At 34.1% G+C, this 20,753-nt stretch overlaps 1 protein-coding gene across 7 annotated transcripts in view; it reads right to left on the reverse strand.

Annotated features, from left to right (window-relative positions):
• Positions 1-20,753, reverse strand: part of ATP2B1 (ATPase plasma membrane Ca2+ transporting 1) — a 105,125-nt gene that overhangs the window by 76,088 nt on the left and 8,284 nt on the right. For 2 of the 7 annotated variants that reach the window (XM_081309482.1, XM_081309481.1), the window contains exon 2: positions 15,184-15,322. The exons of the other annotated variants lie outside the window; for them this stretch is intronic. The gene's annotated coding sequence lies outside the window, so the exon portion shown is untranslated. The remainder of the gene's footprint in view (positions 1-15,183; positions 15,323-20,753) is intronic. 7 annotated transcript variants of the gene reach the window in all.

Raw genomic sequence — 20,753 nt, forward strand, 5'->3', positions numbered from 1 at the left:
AAGAATACTTAACCTATTTAGTCCAGCAGAATTTTTGTTTACACATTAGAAATTAATATCACCAAAGATTTCTTTATTGGGAAGGAGTTAGTTATGTAGAATTGTATAACACAAAAATCCAAGCTGGGGGTAGGTGAGAGTGGGATGGAAATTAGGGAAAGAAGTACAGAGATGGAGAACCTCCCAATCTCTCATGGTAAGAATTCCTAAGTTTCTAGGACATACAGATTAAAGGGTTAAAACCAAGGGTGTTCAATTTATGCTCAACAATAAATGTTTCCTGAATTCACCCTGGATGTGCAGAATTATATCAGGCATTACAAAAGAAAATACAAACAAGAGTTATACAACTGACGACTGTTAGAGTTACTAGTGATAAATTTTGCTATATTTTGGCAGCATCTGACTTGGAATACTCATTTAAAAATTATGATGTTCTTTCCTAAAAAAAAATTTACGATTTTTAAATGAGAAGAGTTTCTTTTTCTTTTTTTTTTAAAGAGAGAGTGGGGGGGGGGAGGGAGAGAGAGAGAGAGAGAGAGAGAGAGAGAGAGAGAGAGAGAGAGAGAATTTTTTAATATTTATTTTTCATTCAGTTTTTGGTGGACACAACATCTTTGTTTGTTTGTATGTGGTGCTGAGGATCGAACCCGGGCCGCACGCATGCCAAGCAAGCACGCTACCGCTTAAGCCACATCCCCAGCCCGAGAAGAGTTTCTATTGTTGATGTTTATGTAGATACTATTTGTATTAACAGGAAAGGGTGACATAAAAAGTTGGGGGAATACAGTCTTCCCCAGTTGAAGACCTTTATTGGAACTAAGAGTATTAAAATCGCAAACAGATATAAAGCTCATTCAGTTTATAGTTCTTGCTACATACATATGCATAAAACGAAACTTTCTGGCTCCTATATTCTTACAAGATAATTTTTATTTAATTAATTTAATTATCCTTTAAGTTTCCATTTCTAAAACAATCATAACTCCTAATTCCCAAACTTACACAGATTTTTTAAAAATGATATTGTTACAAAACACAAAAGAAAAGTGAGTCTTTTATTAGTGGCAAATCACATTCTCTCCTTAGAATAAATTTCTATAAGAGTCACTATATTACATAGTTTTTAAAAATGCAGAAGTCACTCCCTCACTAAAACAAAAACAATAACCAAAAATCAATCAATTAATCAATCAATAAAAGAAACTACAGTGCCACTCTGAAAAGCATTTCACAATTATAAGGATTAACAACTACTTGACATATCCAGTAGTGACAGAAGAGAATATGAAGATCAGCTGATAGAAGCTTCCTTTATCAATGCCAAATGATACTGAATACAGACCCTGTAGGATATTAAACACCTCGTATTTTACATGGATCTAGGGCCCAGCTTTTGAGGTACTCCTATGTAGAGCCCAGCTGTTTTAAGTGATTTATCCACAGGGGTTTAATTTCAATTGTGTGCTGGGAAGTGGGAGGCAGAGATTATACCTTCCCCAAAATCTTTCTAGCCCATTAATGAACATTTTAAGAAATAATCTCCAACTGAGATTAATTTGTCCTTCAAATATTCTCCTCTTAACTCACTAATGGCAATATCTGACTCACTACACTTTAAATGGAAGAAGACAACACCAAGCTTACAATGAAACTTATGTTCCACTCATTCTGAGACTGAAAATGCCACAGAAGAAATAGAACAAATGTGTGCTCTCTGCATCCTCCTCTGCTATCTTCAGAGGAAAACTGCACTGGGAATACTGGTAATACTACTTACTTCCCTAAAAATGCATGAACTTGTTTCTCCAACTCTTTTATCACCTGTTTTCTCCAGGTACCAAACCTCAAACCAATGTTTATTTCTTCTGTAAGAAAACCAGGTGGGGCTATCAGAAGGTTACCAATAGCAGAATATTAACTAAATTGCATATTCAGCCTTTTCTTTGTTTTTAATCAGAAACTTAAAATGTAAATATAAAAGACAAATTTCAAATACCAAAACCAAGTGAGATATTATATGTCTAATGGCACATGACATGTTCAAAGAATGGGACAGAAAAAAGACCAAGGTGAAATGCTGAAAATATTAACCACTGCTTTTAGACTTTTAAAAAGAGCAGGACATATGTAAGTACAGAATAGAAAAATCTTCAAAACACTCTAGGGTTTTTAGCTCAACTACAAACACAAACCTAAGCCTACCTGTGGGACACTACATTAAGTAGGGAAGGCAGCAGTGTGGCTCCAAGTCTTTTGAAGAAACTAAGGAAAAGTATTATTTACTCGAAGAGGTCTTTGATACTGAAAAAACCTGGCCAGCTTTGAGGGAGGTGGGTGAAAGACTTGCAAGTACAAAAAAGATCTCCTTTTCTGTGTAGGTTGATGTTTAAGGCCAACTTAGGGGAAGTCACATCTACAGAACTCAAAATTCACGTGCTCAAATGGGAAAACATGAAAACCAATCTCCTTTTCAAAACCAAAAAACATCTTCTGTTTTCCCGGCACTTAAACAGAAGTACAATTCTATGCAATTCTTTAACTCACATAACTGAACATTGAGATTGCTTTTTAAAGGTAGCTGATTACAGAACTTTCCCAGACATAGTTACACTATTACCTGCTCACCCTTAATTGAGAAATCTTTTTCCTTAAAAATCTTCATTCCCCCAACCTATGGATTAGGGATGGTCAAAGCAAGTCAAAGGTGTCACCAGGTACATTCCAAGCTCAGCCAAACTAGCCTTTAACTTCAACTATGAGAAGTGGCATGGCAGTAGAAAAAATATACCACTGTTTATATTTTATCAATATTGAAAGATTATAATTAAAATTTTAAAAATCATATAGACTTGCAAAAACTTCATTACTCAAAGTAAGTGTCTACTATGTGTTAGGCAATGTTAGGAACACAGAACTCAGTGGTGAACATGGTCATGTCCCTATTCTAATAAACCTTGACTTCTACTAATTTATCTATCTGGTCCACCTATTTTGTAAGAATGTAAACACTTAAAAGAAGGGTACTGTGCAAGGGGTTCTAAGTGAGAATGAAAAGAAGTACTAAAGTCTCTTAAACTATAACAAGGAAGCAGCCTCAAGAAAACATGGGAGAAGGGCCTCCCTGGAAGAGACAGGAAGATCCCATGGTAGAAAGTAGGAAATGCCCCAAAGGGATAGAAAGGCCAACATCACTAGTGTACAAGGTGAAGAACAGCAGGCAATGAGTTGGGTAAGTTAGAAAAGACCAGATATTGAGGGGCTTGTAATCCACAGAAAGGAATTTGAATATTATTTTCATTACAACATGATAAAAGTTTTCATTTGTGTGTTATAATTACTTTGGCTTCTATGGGAAAAAATGTGGATCATGGTGGGGGAAGGAGGAAGAAAATTCAGAGGAGCTGCAAATACTTTTGTCTATTTTCTTGTTTGGAAAGGAAATGAGGTCCTAACATGTCTATAGAGGAGGGTTCAAGGATACTACATCAGACCAAATTACTAATCTGACTCTGCCCTTCCATTCCCCATACAAATTAAGATTGCAAAAGACTTAAAACACTGACTACATCAGTGAAAATGAAAAACAGGATGAGTGGTGACCAAAAATAAAGGTGACTAATAGTGCCTTATTATTATTTTTTTTTAAACCCATACTTTAAGCCTTAGTATTTCTATGGTGGAAATCAATCCACTCATAGAACACAAAGGGATTAAATCATATTTTAAAAGTAGCCATTTGACCTCCACTTCATGTTTTCTTCTAGTGGGTGGACAAAGAACCTGTCAGTGAAGGACATTTAATGACTAATGAGCCTGTTAGCTAAGCTTTATTTGCTCTCATCTTTATACTATTATTCATGTTATGTACATTTCCAAAATAATCTCTTCCTCCTTAAGTCTTATGTGTGTAAAGCTTCCTGTTTACTACTGCAGTTGAGGGAAAAACACAAGTGGAATTAATGGTTATCTACATAGTAAGATCCCATGCACCTTCTCCAATACATTCAGACAATCTGATTCAGCTTTAAGACTAAAAACATGTCCTTTAGCCATGGGAAACAGGAGGCTATTTTGCGTCTGTCTTGCTCTCACAAGTCAAGAATTGCCTTAAGAAGTAAGAGAAACTATATACTGCCAGAAAAGCTCAACTTCAGCTATGCAAAGCCAATATCATTTTGGTATAAATTCTTAAAATGTAAATAGATAACCCTGGAAGGATATTTGCAACTTATTCTCCAATGACTTCTCACTCAAGTGCATACAGATGCCAAGCACTAAGGTGGTCATTAAGCTGGGCACCCACTGAAGTTCAGTGCTTGTAAAATTAGGTGTTTTACAGGAATCATATAAGGTTCTTTGGTTGTTACAGCAACTAACAAGTAACATACCCACATTCAGATTTGCCAAATTTCATCTTGTTACTTTTATGCTTTTTGGTTTGTACATCCCAAAGTAGGTTTAAAGCTGCTTAAAATATTAAAAACATTCCTTATTTCAGGTTCTCAGAAAACAGTAATATTACAAAAAGTTTCAATATAAACAAAAACAAAACATGTTTGAAGGTGGTCTAAGGCAGGTTAGCTAAAATCACCCACAATCTATTTTTGCATTGGGAAATATTTTTTGTTTTGTTTTCTTTTTTACTTTGAATTTTTAAAGGAGAAAAATAGAAAATAAGAACCTGTGACAAAGACTGTACCTGTCCCCCACGGCTTAAAATATTTAATATATGGCACTTTATAAAAAGAGTCTGCTTACCCCCAGTGTAGAGCAAGCAGTTCCCAAAACCTGCTGTGTATACAAGTCACTCAAAGACCTTTAAATAAAACATAAGAATCCTAAGTGTCACTCCATACCAAGAGAATCAGTATCCCAGACTAGGATATAAGAATCTTAATTCTAAAAAGTTCCTCTGGAATTTCTGAGTCAGGAGTATAATGGTAGCAGCCTGAATCCCAGTCTCTCTCCCAAAAAAGCATAAAAGCACAAGTACAAATATAGCAACACATGACCTCCAATATTAGTAGACAGAACACCACAAATTTCAGATTACCTGTAAATAGAGTAATAGATATCACATCAAAATCCAACAGAGCTCCCACTGCCCCTACAAGTCTGTGGGTGCAGAGCACAGAAGAGTGGAGGCTTAACACACCAAAAAGGAGAAGAGATCAAAGGACACAGATGAAGCAGACAAAATCACTCACAGAAGAGAAAACCCAACACTGAGTCAAAATGCTGAACTAACACTGGATTGGTGATTCACAAGATCAAGCTACACAGGAGACTGCAAGGGAATAGCAATGGAACTAGCATTCTTCTAGAGGGAAAGCAGATAAGCCAAAGAGAGAGGTGCCCCTTAGAAATAGGGCAATGAAGGAAAAGAATAGGGAGGAAAAAAGAAGCTGTAGAAATCAGAGAAAAAGAAAAATTCCTGCCTACTTCTCTTCACTACCACTATTATCCATTAAAAAAAATGCCAAATCACTATTCTGACAGAGCATTCTGGAACTAATATCCTAATCTACAAACTGCCTAGAGATAGGGAGGGAAAAAGAAAATCCAACCTACTCCATAAGAAGAGTACTGGAGGAAGAAAACAGAAAATCACATTTGAACTGTACATTCATCCACACCACAAAACAACAACCGCCCCCCCCCCACAAACACACATACACATTTCATACTAGAAAGCAGAAGAAAACTATAAAGCAATACTACAAAATGAATAAAATGCCCACAAGCAAGTTTTGGGAAATATTAAAAACAAAAATCACCTAGAACCCCAACCTCAAAAACAAAACCCAGGAATAAATGCAATGAGAGGTAACCAATCTCAGGGAAGGAACTGGATGACAAAACTACTTCAAAAATTAAAAGCAAATTACAAAATGCCCCAGGGAGAAGAAATTTGAATGAAATCTAATGAGAAACACCGAAGAAATGAAGGAAAATGAGATAAAGGAGTAAAAAGGGCACAAGGAAGTGCCTGAAATAGAGGACATGCATGTGATCTAACACTGTATAACTAGAGCCCTTTAAGAAAAGAAAGTAATGGAACAGAACTAATATTTTAAACTGCAATTCAAGAAATAAGAGAAAATCTAAACTAGCATATCAAAAAGGTCCACTGTATACCTGGGAAATTCGACCTAGAACAATCTTCTGAAAAAGACATACTAGTTTACAGAGAAAGAAAAAATCCTGGGGGGGGGGGTTAATTAAAACTGCTTTAAAAAGTAAGAAAACTAAATTTTAAATGCAAAAAAGAAAAGCAACAGTACAGCACAGCAGCATTTGCAAAACAAACAAACAAACAAACAAACAAAGAAAACCCTTCAGAATGTGTGAGCCAAGCTATCTCTCATCTCTCAAGTATTAAGTCAACAGAAAGAAAATCTGCTTATTTGTTTTGCTTTGGTTTTCTTTTATAACTTTATTTTAAAAATTTATTTATTTGTTTATTTATCAGTATGTGGCACTAAGGATCAAACCCAGTGTCTCACATGTGCTAGGCAAGCATTCTACCACTGAGCCACAACCCCAGACTTAGAAAAACAGCTTTGAAAGTACAAAAGCTCAGAAATACTGCATATATGTGCCCTTCTTGAGGAATTTACAAAATAGTGAACTTTATACAACCAAGATGTGACTGGGGAAGCTGTATCAAAACGATAAATTAGAAAAATGCACAAATATATTGAATGCAATGACACAAGAGGAAATAACCATTTACTATTACACAGAGGAAATTCCAGAAAATAAGAGATTGAAGACCTCTATGAAAATAAGTAATAAAACTGAGAAAACACATCTTACTAAAACTGCTATAGCCAAGAGAAGAAACAAAACATTATGGAGGAATTCTACTAAATTTCTGGAAATCAAAATCCTAATACCACATAAATTGTTTCAGAAAATAGAAAATGAAAGCTTCATATTTCTTATGAAATAAATATAACACTAATATTTAAACCTAATAAATGTAGAATAAAAGAAAATCATAGATCAGTATCACAAGAATTGATGCTAATACTTTAGTTAGGATTTCTATAAACAGACTCTTAACACCACTTTAATGAAAAAAATATACAGAGTAGAATTTATATCAGGAATATAAGAATTGTCCAATATTAGAAAATCTACAAGTAAATAACAATGAATGGATGCTTATATTATAAATTATATAAACCTCAATATAAAGTCAGTATCTTAATTGAGAAACAGGAATTCAATAAAAGGTCAACAACAATCAATGGATATCCACCAGCTCTACTACTATTTATATCCTTCAGAAGATTATCAGTAAATCAATTTCAGAGCATAAGATTTGGGAAAGAAAAATAAAACAATCTCTATAAATCACATGAAAATGTACCTGGAAAATCCCAAGCTCCAGAACTGAGAGAATAAAACAATTGAGCAAGGTATGAGGATTATGATTGACATGCATAATTCTAGAGTTTTTAAATGCGTGATAACCAGTTAGAAGACATGGAAAACTCCATCACCAATGGCAACTACATAAATAAAATTAAAATCATCTAGGAATAAACTTTACAAGCAAAGTTAAAAATCTATATAAAGAAAACTATAAATACACTCCTGCAAGACAATAAGAACTTGAACAAATAGATACATTCTTTGTTAATAATTAGGACTTCTCAACATCAACATGTCAGTTTTTTCTGAGTCAATCTGCCAATTTAATGCAAGCCTACTAAAAACAAGCTTTTTTGACAACTAGGCAAGCTGATGCTGAAGTATGTACAGAAAAAGAAACACAATACTAGAAAACCACAGCAAAGAAAGAATTATGATGGGAAATTTAGCTCTACCAGACACTAAAATATACTGTAAAGCCCCTAGGAATAAAATAGTGTGGTAGCGACACATGAAAAAAAACTATTGGATCAAAACATGAAGTCCAGGGCTGGGGTTGAAGCTCAGTGGTAAAGCGCATGTCTCCCACACGTGAGACCCTGGGTTCAATTCTAAGCACCATATAAAAATAAATAAATAAAGATATTGTATCCATCTACAACTAAAATAATATTAAAAATGAACTTTTCTACAGACTGTGCAACTACTGAACAATCATTTAGATAAATATAAAATCCGATCTATTCATTCTTTGTAACACAACATAAGCAATGTCAAGAAATAGGTAACAAATTTAGTGAAAGTATTACTAGTATCACAGGAACATGGAAAATTTCCCTAACACATTAAAAAAATTTTGAGGTACAAAAGATCAAATATCCTAAATAAAGAAGATGGATTAAAAGTCACAAAAACTCATCAAAATGTAAAAACAGTAGGGAAAAATGTCCAATTTCACTCATAAGAGAAATGCAAATTAAAACTATGCTGAAATATTTGTTATCAATTACATTAATAAAAATCCAAAAGCTAAAGTGTGTACCATTTTTCAAGGCTTTGAAGAAAGTCAATTCACCAGCAACCTATCATACAACAGTTTTAAAATTTGCTTGCAAATTTTCTGACATATTCACAAGGAGAGATGTAGTCTGTACCCCTGCCCTTTAATTTGGGCAGACTTGTGACTGCTTCACTCGATAGAGTTCCATAGGAGGAACATTATGGGACATGAAGCTAGATTATAAAAGGTACTCCAGCTTCTGTCTGGAGCGTTCACTCTCCTGATAAGTCCTCTCAGAACTCAAGTAGCAAATCTGTGAAGTCCAGGTTACACCGAGAGTCCACATGTACATGTTCTGGTTGATAGTCTTAGCCCAGTGTCAGTCATCCCAGCCTGGGTACCAGATGTGAGTAAAGAAGTTGATATACAATTCTAGTCTCCCCTAATTGTTGAGACTTCTCAAGAAAAACTCTAGACACCATGGACCTATCTCTTATCCACATTTCTGACCAAGAATCTAGAAGCATAGTAAAACAATTGTTTTACACAATTAAGTTTGGGGTAATCTGTTATGCAGCAATAGAAAACCGAAAGATGGCATACCACTCTGGAATGGAACTTGACAATAGTTAAAAAAAATATATTGTTAATTTACTCTGCACCCCAGAAATTCCAATTCCAAGAATTTACTGTGAAGATATACCTTAGAAATACAAAAATACATAAATAGAAAGGTATTCATTAGAGCATTAATTATGATTTCAAAATGCTGGGAACTACCTTTATAAATGTCCAAACATAGAAGAGTTGCATACAGAACAGCAGTGAACCAAGGATACGTTACAGTGTACCTAGGTCTTAGTTTTCTCATCTATAAAACAAATGATTGCACCAGGTTCTCTAAGATCTTTTCTAGTTCTAAAATTCTTTGTCTACCTCAAAATGTTGTAAACTCATTACATCTCACAGGCCAAGTACAAAATCATTAGTGTTCTCATTGCATGAGCTTAGAGCAATTTGTATTTTTTGCTTAGATTCCACTAACAGAAAATACACATAAAGAAACCTCAATCAGAGTGACAATTTAGATTCATTATCACATTTATTTTAATGATTCAGATTGTTCATTGTATTGATTTCAGTTGTTGCCATCCTGACTCTAAAAACCTCATGTCCATTCTGATTGGCAATGAATACATGTTCTTCAAATTTTTGTTTTCAACACTGGTAACTTTTTAAAAACTTGGTCTACATTTCAGGTTTGCTGTTTTCCAATACAGACAAAAGCTTCATTGCCCTGTCACTGCCCATCTTGTCCGGCACTAAAAGGGCTATTAAATAAAAAAATACAGGATACCTAGTTAAATTTAAGATTTCAGATAATCAAAAATAATTTGAGTTCCATGTATGTCCCATGTAATATTTGGGACACTTATACTAAAAGAAATTTATTCATTGGCAACCTGATTCTGATTTCCTATCATTATAAATTACTAGTTTTAAAAGAATCAATTTTTAAAAGTAGATTGAACACTAACGATAACTTAATCTTTGTTTGATTCAGAAGGCAACTGGTTTCCCAATAGCTGGGCTTCAGCTTGCTCTGGTCTCCCAACTTACCACACACATAAAATATTGGAAGCCTTTCCATCTGGCCTGTCTTCCCAGCCCAGACTAATAACCATTATACCTCTAAGAGGAAAACTAAAAATATCAAATTCCCAATTTGCAGTACTAAGGTGATTTACACACGTTCAGTCCACATGTAGTATCATTTCATAATCCTTACATCTTCTTTGTTATAGCACTACTTTTAGTATTATTTTACCCAACATTGTAAACCAGTTTGGGAGACAATTTTTTTTTTTCCTTTTGTATCTTCAGCTTCATCGCTTTCCAAATACAGTACACACAAGTGTTATGAACACAGAAGTTTAGCAAAAATTTTCTAAATATTAAATGTCATTATAAAACACTAAATATAGAAATTATGAGGGTTTGTACTAAATTCATATGGATCATATATGACAAACCTGGAATTCACTTTTTTTTTTTTTTTTTTTTTTTTGGTACAGGGATTGAACCCAGGAGCACACATTCACTGAGCCACATCCCGAGCCCTTTTTTGTATTTCATTTAGAGACAGGGTCTCACTGAGTTGCTTAGGGCCTCACTAAGTTGCTAAGGCTGGCTTTGAATTCGCCATCCTCCTGCCTGAGCCTCCTGAGCGACTGGGATTACATGTATGTGCCACTGCGTGCGCCCAGCTTCACTTTTTGAATTCATATGAACTTACTTTACTATTCTCTAGTTCAAGCATAAAATGTGTGAAAACCCCCGTGATGAGCTTTCTGGATGCTTGGATTCTTTTTACTAAGAATTTACGAGGCATCTGATAAACTATAGATTCTCTTCTTGATGGTGTTTATTACTACGTAACACAAAGTAATCACTGATATTCTAAGTATACATCAAAATACATACAGCCTAATAAATGTTTATTTTCCAACAAAAATTAATTACCTTAAATCATCCTAAGAAGGCTGCCATGACTTAAAACATCTTTACTCTTATTTTGAAATTTTCCTGAAAACCAGGGGTACTTTTTAAAGAAAATACCTTCAATGATAGCAAGTCTTCATCTTTTTGAAGCTGTTATCACCAAGAGTGATTTTGTAAATAAGTCTCATTAATAATGTGGATGGCTCATATGCTGTATGTTATAGAAATGTTCACTCAAAAATGACCACAGAAATTTCCAGAGTAACTGAAAGGCAACATTTTTTAAAACTCAGAGTGTTAACATTTAAACAAATTTTTTTTTGGCTGTAGTTGGACACAATATCTTTATTTTATTTACTTATTTTTATGCAGTGCTATGGATTAAACCCAGCGCCTCACATGAGCTAGGTGAGCACTCTACCACTGAGCCACAATCCAAGCCCCAGAATGTTAACACTTTAAAACTAAATGAGTTATTAATTCTCATGAGATGAATTCAATAGAAACCTACTTGTTTTTAAACTAATAAACGTGTGTTTTGCCATTTAAATTTACTATTTATTAGTTTTGACACTGCATGCTTTCTAGGATCTCGAGTGTTATGTTTTTCTACTTGAGACCTTCACTTTTCCCCCCAGTATTGTAAAAATACCACATTTAATCAACAATTACCATTTTCTGCTAATATCTCTGATAGTGTAAGTTCTCCCTTTAAGATCAGGATAACAGGGCTGGGGATGTGGCTCAAGCGGTAGCGCGCTCGCCTGGCATGCGTGCAGCCCGGGTTCGATCCTCAGCACCACATACAAACAAAGATGTTGTGTCCACTAAAAAATAAATATTAAAATTCTCTCTCTCTCAAAAAAAAATATATCAAGATAATATCAAGTATCCATTGCTTGTATTTCACTTTAAATGCGTGACACAATCTTCCTACAACCAAAGAAGAACTAGACTTAAATCTCTCCTTATACAGTCAATATTTAGAATCATTAAGAATAAATCAAATCCCTAGCATTTTTCATTGATACTTATTTGGTGAAGGCAAACACTGTAAGAATCATCCAAGAAAAAACTGAATCCCAAAAAAAGAAAAAGGGGGAAAAATCTAGTTCTTAACATTACTTTAAACTTCTGCTACCATGCCAGGGACACTACTACATAGCTATGACAGAAAAAGCAGTGGACTAGAGAACTGACCTAAAGGCTTTTCTGCCACTGGGCACTTGGAGAAGAAAAGTGACTTATTTTTCTGTCTACAGAGCAAGGAAGCATCACATTATCGGGAAGGCTGCTGCACAGATTAAATGACACCAACTGTTACATGTAACATGCTTCTGATAGTCTTTTAACCGTAAAAGAAAATCACACTCTTTATCCTCATGACCTGAAATACTAAAGCCGGTAAGCCAAATCCATTTTCTTAAACTAAAGCAAAGGTCTGAAGTCTGTCGCTATTATTAGTATAATACTCAAACTCTTCTTCATGTCAAAAGCACTTATTTGTTCAGCAGTATTGGATTACCGATATTTGGAAATATCCTTATCAAGGCAGAAACTTTATCTTAGATATTTTACATAAAAATCCATGCCAACATATCACAAAATTACCTTGGACAATTTTTAAAAATCAAACATAATTAATATCACAGAGTTTAAGATAAGACCTATAATACATGAAGAATTCTTCTAGGTCCCGAGTATACAACAAACACCAACCAGACTTTGAAGAACTCAGTCCATCTCTGGGGAAAGACTTGCAGATGGATAAATTTAATATAATAAAAGGTATTTTAGAAATACTGTATTTCCGTGGCTCAAAAAAATCTTTCCACTTCCTAACATTCTTGGCCCCTAAAATAGGAAATTCCACCCCTATTTCTATGTTGAGTCCATAGGAATTTGAATCCCTAAATTTTTATTTAAAATCTTTCTTTTAGATGTCTACAATTAAGGAAAATACAGAAACCAAAAGCTAGTTAACATGTAGATTGACTGTCTTAAGTTAGACAAGGCAATTAAAAGGAGCAGAATCTGCCAACTCTAAGAAAAATGACAGATTTTTCACATTAAGGAAAGACAGCATTTCCTTTATATACATTAGCATTCTTGGTCACTATTACACTCGAGACAAAAATAAAAAATTTTAAAATCCACAATTAAAAAAAAAAAAAGAAAAGAAACTGAGATTAGCCAAGAGGGAATTCAAACAAAATCTAGATACTTTCTTAAATTTCAGAGTTATGGGTCCACTGTAAAAGTATTAAGGTGGGTAAGATCACAAAACAGATTATAAAAAGCATACTACCATGATGTTATTCTTAATCCATGGTTAAAATGATTTAGTTTACTTAAAATCAGAAAGACTTAGATAGATTTTTTTTAATTGAAGAAAGCAGATGGTACCCTGTTGATATATACAACTTTTATGTTTTTATTTATTGGTTAAAAAATAAATAAAGTTGACGCCAGAAAACCTCTGGAAAAAAAGAAAAAAGAGTAGAATATGCTTGTGTCCATTACTAAACATATTTCTGCATGCATATTTAAATCTCACCACACACACAACTATTATTAAACAAACCAATCATCTTCTACCTGATGTTTCAGAATCAAGGAAATACTGATTTAATACAAAAGCAATGGCAATACAGAGATAAAAGGACCCTGCCTAAGGAAGCAAGGGGTAACAGCTTATCGAAGAAATGACCTTTAAAATAGGTTTTGAATGATGAACAGAGTTTTGTAGTAAGAAGAATTTAGACAGCAGGAGTATGACATGCAAGAGGCACAGGGCAATTAACAGGCTGCACATGTCTGTAAGACACCAAGAACTCCTGGCATGATGAGGCAATCCTTGTGACAACAGGAAAAGGACAGTACTAGAGGCTGAATCTAACTGGACACACACTGATTCAATAGGTACTAAGTGAGAAGTTTCTAATTTTCTGGAGAGGTCAGGAGGGCTTCATGAAGAAGTTTCATGGTGAGTTATAAAAGATGACTAGTACAGATGAAGGCATTCCAAAATATGAAGGGCAGAAAGAGTCTTTTTTTTTTTTCAGACAAATTGTCCTTGACTATTAAATTTTATAAATTCTTATTTTTATTTAAAAAATCTTTTATACCACCAAGATATCAATTTTCAAATCTTTCTTGTGGTACTTCAGCTTGCCTAAATAACCAGAGGTTTCTCAAATTTGCTCTCTCATTTGCAAAGTATTAGGAAACCAACTACCAAAATGTTAAAAGAAATGTATCTGAACTATGAGTAAATATACAACATAACACCTGAAGTGGAATCAGACATTAAGAGTTTTGATAAAGGGACTTCTGGCTTCTTAGAATGCTTTTCTGCCAATTTCCTGGTTCTCTACTTGTTTTACACGGTTCAGGAAACTGGATAAATAACAGCCTCAGGCTAGTGGAGAAATTATCTGTCACCTCTTCCCACTCTTCTTCTATTTTTGCTTCTTTCCTTTCTTCTCATTCTGAATGTCAATTACTCCACTAAGTGCATCCCTCAAAACAGACGATTGGTTTTCACTGACCTCAATGAGGAGAATGTCATGGTATGGTTAATTTGGTACATTTCATCCTTTACACCTGTAACTTTTCGAAGTAACTACGAAAAATCACTTAAGGAGAGAAGAAAAACCTGTCTTAATATTCAAATATGTATATATAAACATCTATCTACCAATTAAATGTAAAAACATTCCAATCAACTAAATAATCTGTTCTTTTCTCTCCCCCATCACATCCAATTCTTCTGCAGCTGTCATCTTACTTTAAAGTACTAAGTCCACTATAACCTCTGTGACCTTCAATGATGATCCCAAACTTGTGTACAATCACAATTCTGTGTTAAACTGTAATCTTTCTATATCCACCCACCCCCAATCACTCAATATTTCTTTATTTGACTTCCTGGGGATGTTTTATGAGGCTACCTAATATAGAATGTATTGGAGGAAAATGGCAAAGAATCTTCTCAAAGGAGGAGTCTTCCCTCCTTTTAGGACAAAAATCATCATAGAGCCCAAGACTCACACGCCCAGAACTAACTGCCTAACTGGGCATCTAGACTATGTGCAGAAATATAAGCAAAATTCAGTGCCATTTGCAAAAAACTTTACATGTAATACAGACAAGACAGAGATTACCATAAAAAATAATGGTAGCAGATTCCAGAATACCTCTTAATTTGTGTAAAAACAGCTGGAAACAATACATCTCCCTTTCATTATAGGCAGGGATCAAGGACCAGGAAGGGCACATGTACACACATTTACACTGGTTCCTGGAAGCACGCAGCACCTGATGAATCACCTCATAAAAAAAGGAAACTGAGAGGGAACATTGGACACACCAAGTGAAGCTGACTTAAGGTTCTGAATAGCAGGATCTCATCTCAGCAGGCTGCAGTCATTTCTGTCTAGCAAAAAGATCATGTGAGTATCTTTTAAAAGAACATATTGATTTGAAATCTTCAATTTTTCACTCAAAATCTGAAGGCTAACAAAAATCAGATATAATGTCATAGGAAGATCCTAACAGGACACCTTGAAACTTCCCTCAAGTCTCATGAATTAATAAAACTTAATTTTTCCCCCATAATTTTTTTGGATTAATCCTAATGTAGAATTGCACTTAAAAGTTTAGATGTTAACATTCTGTAGAGTTCTCTTTTATGGGGGAGGAGGGAGAACAAGAAGAAGAAGACAAGTACATTATCCTGTTAGAAAGCATTTTACAAAAATTGCTTAATTATTCATTGGCATTTTGAACTAACAGTAACTTAGCTTCCTCTAAGCATTCTTCTCTATTTATTAGTATGTTCCTTCCCTTTACAAACAGGGGTGATGAAATTCTTTGTTTCAGTAAAGAAATTTACATATCATAGTTATAACAAAATATTTCTCATTTTCAGTTGCATCATTCAGCTGACACATCATTCAACTCAAAGTTAAAAGAAACAGTACCTGCAGAAAAATTCTCACCCCAAGCATATTACATTTTCTAAGAAGAGACAAAAGAAGCATTTTACTGGAGTCCAGTGTCAATGGATCAAGCTGAAGGCACGAGATGTTAATTCAAGAGTCATTAAGAATATCACAGGTATAAATAGGGCACTGTGCCAAGGATGAGTGATAGAAAGCTTAACAGTCCCTGCTCTCAAGTTGAACATCTCATGGAAGTGTCAAAAACGCAAACAACAATTTTTAAAAGTGCAATGAGAATTTAAGAAAGTAGAACACAGACTCAAGGGTGGATAGGAAACACTGTTATATATACATAGCAAGAAAAGACAAAGATCAAAAACTTGGCCAGAGGGAGGCTGAAGGAAAATTCTAATCAAAAGGTCATATCACCCAAATCCTTTAAACCCAGTAATTACAAAGAAAACATATTAAACAATAAAGATGCATACTGGAGGAGTAACAGAAAAATTAAAATCAAAACATACAATAGAAAGAGAATGACCATGAAATAGAATATGCTCATTAAGATAATGTTAATTAAAAATTTTAAATGTCTGAAAAAAATGATACAAAGTTTTCCTAAGGCACACAATTATACCCATATGATCTTAAGAATGTCAATATGTACAATTTTTTATAGAACACATTTTTAAAAAATTTAACATTTAATTAAAATGTTAAGCCTAGCTATTTCTTGAATGTATGATTGAGAGAATCGTTTCACTTTTATATTGTTTTGTATTTTTCAAACAGTATACAATCAGTGTTGCTACACTTTTAGTTGGTAAAAAGTCAATATATTTTAGAATAGCCTTTTAAAACCATTTATAAACCTTTTCATCTTTTTCTGTAGAGAATCTCGCCCACAGAACCCGTTTAAATGGGTGAATATTTGTAAATTACTTAGAAAAATACCTAGCAAATAGAAAGCAGCTACATAGGTTCATTATTCAGTAATTTCAAGTTCCTTTTATCTAGTCAAAGTAACTAGAGTGGGCCTATTTTTCATGGCATCTAATAGAAAAATAGACCAGCTTTAAAACATATTTAAGAAATCAAAATGACAACCAAATTCATAACAAAGGAATTTGAACTTGCAAAGTAGGGAAGGTCTTAAAGGAGAAATCAAAGAAAGAAAGACCTTAAGTTGTCTGTAGAGTCTCTGCTAAAAAAAAGTTCAGTGAAGTCCGTATCATTTAATTATGCTTTCGTTTTAATTATTTTACACAAAATAATAGAATTGTACATCAACGCTGCACAAGAATGCAGAAACATATAACAGGTGACATTTGGGCTATCACACATTTCAACTTATTCCATACACATGTTCAGTTTTAGTTTCATGTTTTTCATTGCTACTGTTGTTTTTTCGTTTTACTTATGTACCCACAAAGTTTGTTTAGAGAAAAGGATCTACAAAGCTTTTTTATTGTTAGTTTGAATACTGGCAGTCCTCTTAACATCACTAACTCATTTTTCACTCACAGCCAACCAGAAACAGTACTTTCAAGTCCTTTACTTTTCATTTTAGCACCTGTTATGTTCTGGATCTTAAATGCTCCCCCAAGGGACATGTGCTAAAGGCTTAGTTTCCATCCAGTCTGTGGTGCTACTGGGAGGTAGAGCTACCTAAAAGTGCTACTACACCTTTAGGAGGTGGAGCCTAGGAGGAGGAAGTTAGGTCATTAGGGGTATACCCTTGAGGGGTACATTAGGACCCTGGATCCTTCTCCTTTCGTTTTGCTTCTCAGCTGCTATGAAGTGAACCACATTTCCATCAAGACATTCTGCCTCACCACAGACCCAAAGCAACAGGCCCAACAAAACATGGACTGAAACCGTTGAAACTGAACCAAATTAAAGTTTTCCTCAAAGTTAATTGTCTTCAGGTATTCTATTACAGCAATGTAAAGTTAACAAAGTACCTAACTCCATCTCTACAAATAATCCTAGCAGTGCTCCTGCTTAACTTTCCAGTTTGAGGACTCGTATACATCTTTCACTACTATTTTTCCTTCTTCCACTGGAACAAATACAAATACCTCCCAATGTTCTTTTATCTAGAATATATAAAGAAATTATAATTCAATAAGGAAAGACTACACTAGAACCAAAACGTCCATCAACAGGTAAATAGATTAACAAACTGTGATATATCTTTACCACAACATCCTTATCAGCAGTTAAGAAGGAATGAACTACTAATAGAAGCAATATGGATGAATCTCAAAGTAATTAGGCCAAGTAAAAGCCAGACTACAAAAGAGCACATATTGTGATTCCACATATAAAAAAAAAATTCAAGAAAATTCAAATTAATCTATTATGGACAGCAGAATAATGGTTACTTGAGGAGGGGAGGAGGAAACAGGAAACTTTGAGGAGAAGATAAAGAGGCACAAAGAAATTTTTAAGAGAAAACTTAATGGACTGTGATGGTGATTTCACTGGAATAAACATACATCAAATCTCAAGCTTTTTAATTTAAATACATGGACATTTATTATATATTAGTTATACCTTAATGAAGCTTTAACTTTTTTTTTTTTTATGTAAGAGAAAAGAACAGGACACAAATAAGCTAAATGGAAGTTCTGGACCTAAATGTGTGTCTTTCTAACTATGGCTTTCACCATAGGGTAAACTGATTAAAATACTTTCTTTGGAGACAAACACATGTCAGAATTTTTGTCTTTTCCCTTGAGCTGGAAAATATTCCGAAAGAGAATTCTATTCTGTCCAGCATTCTAACAACTGAGTGAGGTGAGAAGCCTGGGGATTTGTAAACTCTCATTCAAGCCTTCAGTGTGGTACCTTGGTTTTAAATAGTGTTCCTCCTCCTCCAGCCTTCTGCAAAGATGGGAGCAGAGGGAACATGGGTTTATACATAGAGGGGAAAGGGATCTGGGTAATAGATTATTCAATTTTCAGTCATTTCTCTAGATGTAGCCCCACTGTCACCTCTTCATGAAGCACCTCATTTTTCCCAACTCTGAGTCTTCTGGGAATTCTGTAAACTTGAACAGCTACTAGACTTTTTCATTACTGGCTTAAAATTCAGCTTTTGAGTCTACTAAATCAGCTTCTCTCAAAATTCTGGAGTATGTTTCTCTTCTTCCTTATGGATTTATAACTTTTTAAAGGATTCCCTTACTCTCATTTTAGTAAGTTTGGCAGAAAACCAATTTAAATTGCCAGTTATATACTACTTGTTCAACTGAAAAGTTTGAGATAATTTGGCTTTTCAATAAATATATTTATTGAATAGATATATTTATCTTCATGAATGAAACAGCATATTACAGATGGAAACTCAAATGGAGATAAGGTGGTTAAAAGACAAAATTAAAAGACAAAGCTAATAATTTAAAACTAAATGGTTGACAAATGGAGGTGGGAATATGCTGTGAATCTAAAAAGATTTTTGAAAGCCAAACTTAAAGAAAATTAATTAAAAAAGAAAAAAACAACTCTGTACTTTTTCCAGGAGGTAAGAAATCAAAGTGATTTATTTACTCAAGGCCACTAGGGTTTTCAGTGGCAAAGACAAAACTTATATCTGAAGAGACCATAAGATACCACAGAGGAAAAAAACAAAAGCAAAAGCTTTAGATCCAATCACATAATAGGAATATCATAAAGGTACACAGGCTCTAAGGAAGGCAGGCATTCCTAGTTTATGCAAGACTTCAGAAAGAGAACCAAGGGTGAAAGAAAAATCCAACACATTCCGGTATTCTACATATATAAAAACAGTGGGTTTAATCTGAAAGGCAAATATTTTTTTCACCTCAAACCACTGTGTATGCAGACAGAGGCTGATTCATCTTTATTTTTCTGATACCCGACACTGAGTTTTATGCTGGAGGAGCTCCTTTTCCTCAACTTTGCCATCATTTCTTTCCCATTCCACTGACTGACCTTTCCTGTTTTCAGTTCTCTATCTGCACTGGGGCCCTTTCACTCAGCAGTTTTTCATCATGGTATTAGTTTCCAAAGTAAAGTACCTGAAGTTCAAGAGTCACTTTTTAAAAGAACAAACAAACAAAAATAGTAGTTATAGCATCATTTTGTCGATTGAGTACAAATAAAGAATTACAAAAAGGAACAGAAAATCTCACATGATTTTAGGTATCAGCAAGGAGCATGAATTAAGTATATGCCCGTATTACAGTAAAAGATCAAGACCTACTGCTCTAATCCATTTTACTTCTGCTGGTTCTGTTAATTGTTGCCTTCAGACTTCTTTTTCTTTTTTTCATTAACAAAACCAATTCTGTGCTTCTCTCTGACCAACAATTTTATTATGATTGTCACTGCAACGTTAAAGCAGGATCAAGTCTTAAAATGTCTTCTATAATACCTTATCAACAATTAACTCTACAAAATCTAAATGGATTGGACGAACACTCAATAACAATGTGCCTGTACAGTTTCATCTGTGCTAATCACTGGAAAAATGGAAAATTTCTTTAGAGTCGTTTTTATTTTTTTCAAGCATTTTTAATGTGATGATATATATACTAAATTTATATAAATTAATTGATGTAAAACTACTACTCTGCTTACTACATAAACACTCAGTATAAGTGATAAAGTATAGGCTTTATTTTTTAAACCATGAAAGAAAGGTGGAAGAATATCCATATTACCAGACTTCAAGTTTTAGCAGATCACACACTTATCCTTCTTTCTGATGCCTCCAGTGATTTTGTATCAGGTTATGTGCTAACAGTTGACTCTCAGTTCACAGAGGAGAACCCTCTTAGAAAAATAAAGTACCTGTAAGAAACATTTTAAAACAGCTCCAACAATACTCTTAACAAATAGCAACTACAAAAATGTCATATTTTAAATTTTAAACCATAATATATGCTTCA

This window comes from Spermophilus citellus (genome assembly GCF_964194105.1).
Source record: "Spermophilus citellus genome assembly, chromosome: 10".
Classification (NCBI taxonomy): Eukaryota; Metazoa; Chordata; class Mammalia; order Rodentia; family Sciuridae; genus Spermophilus; species Spermophilus citellus.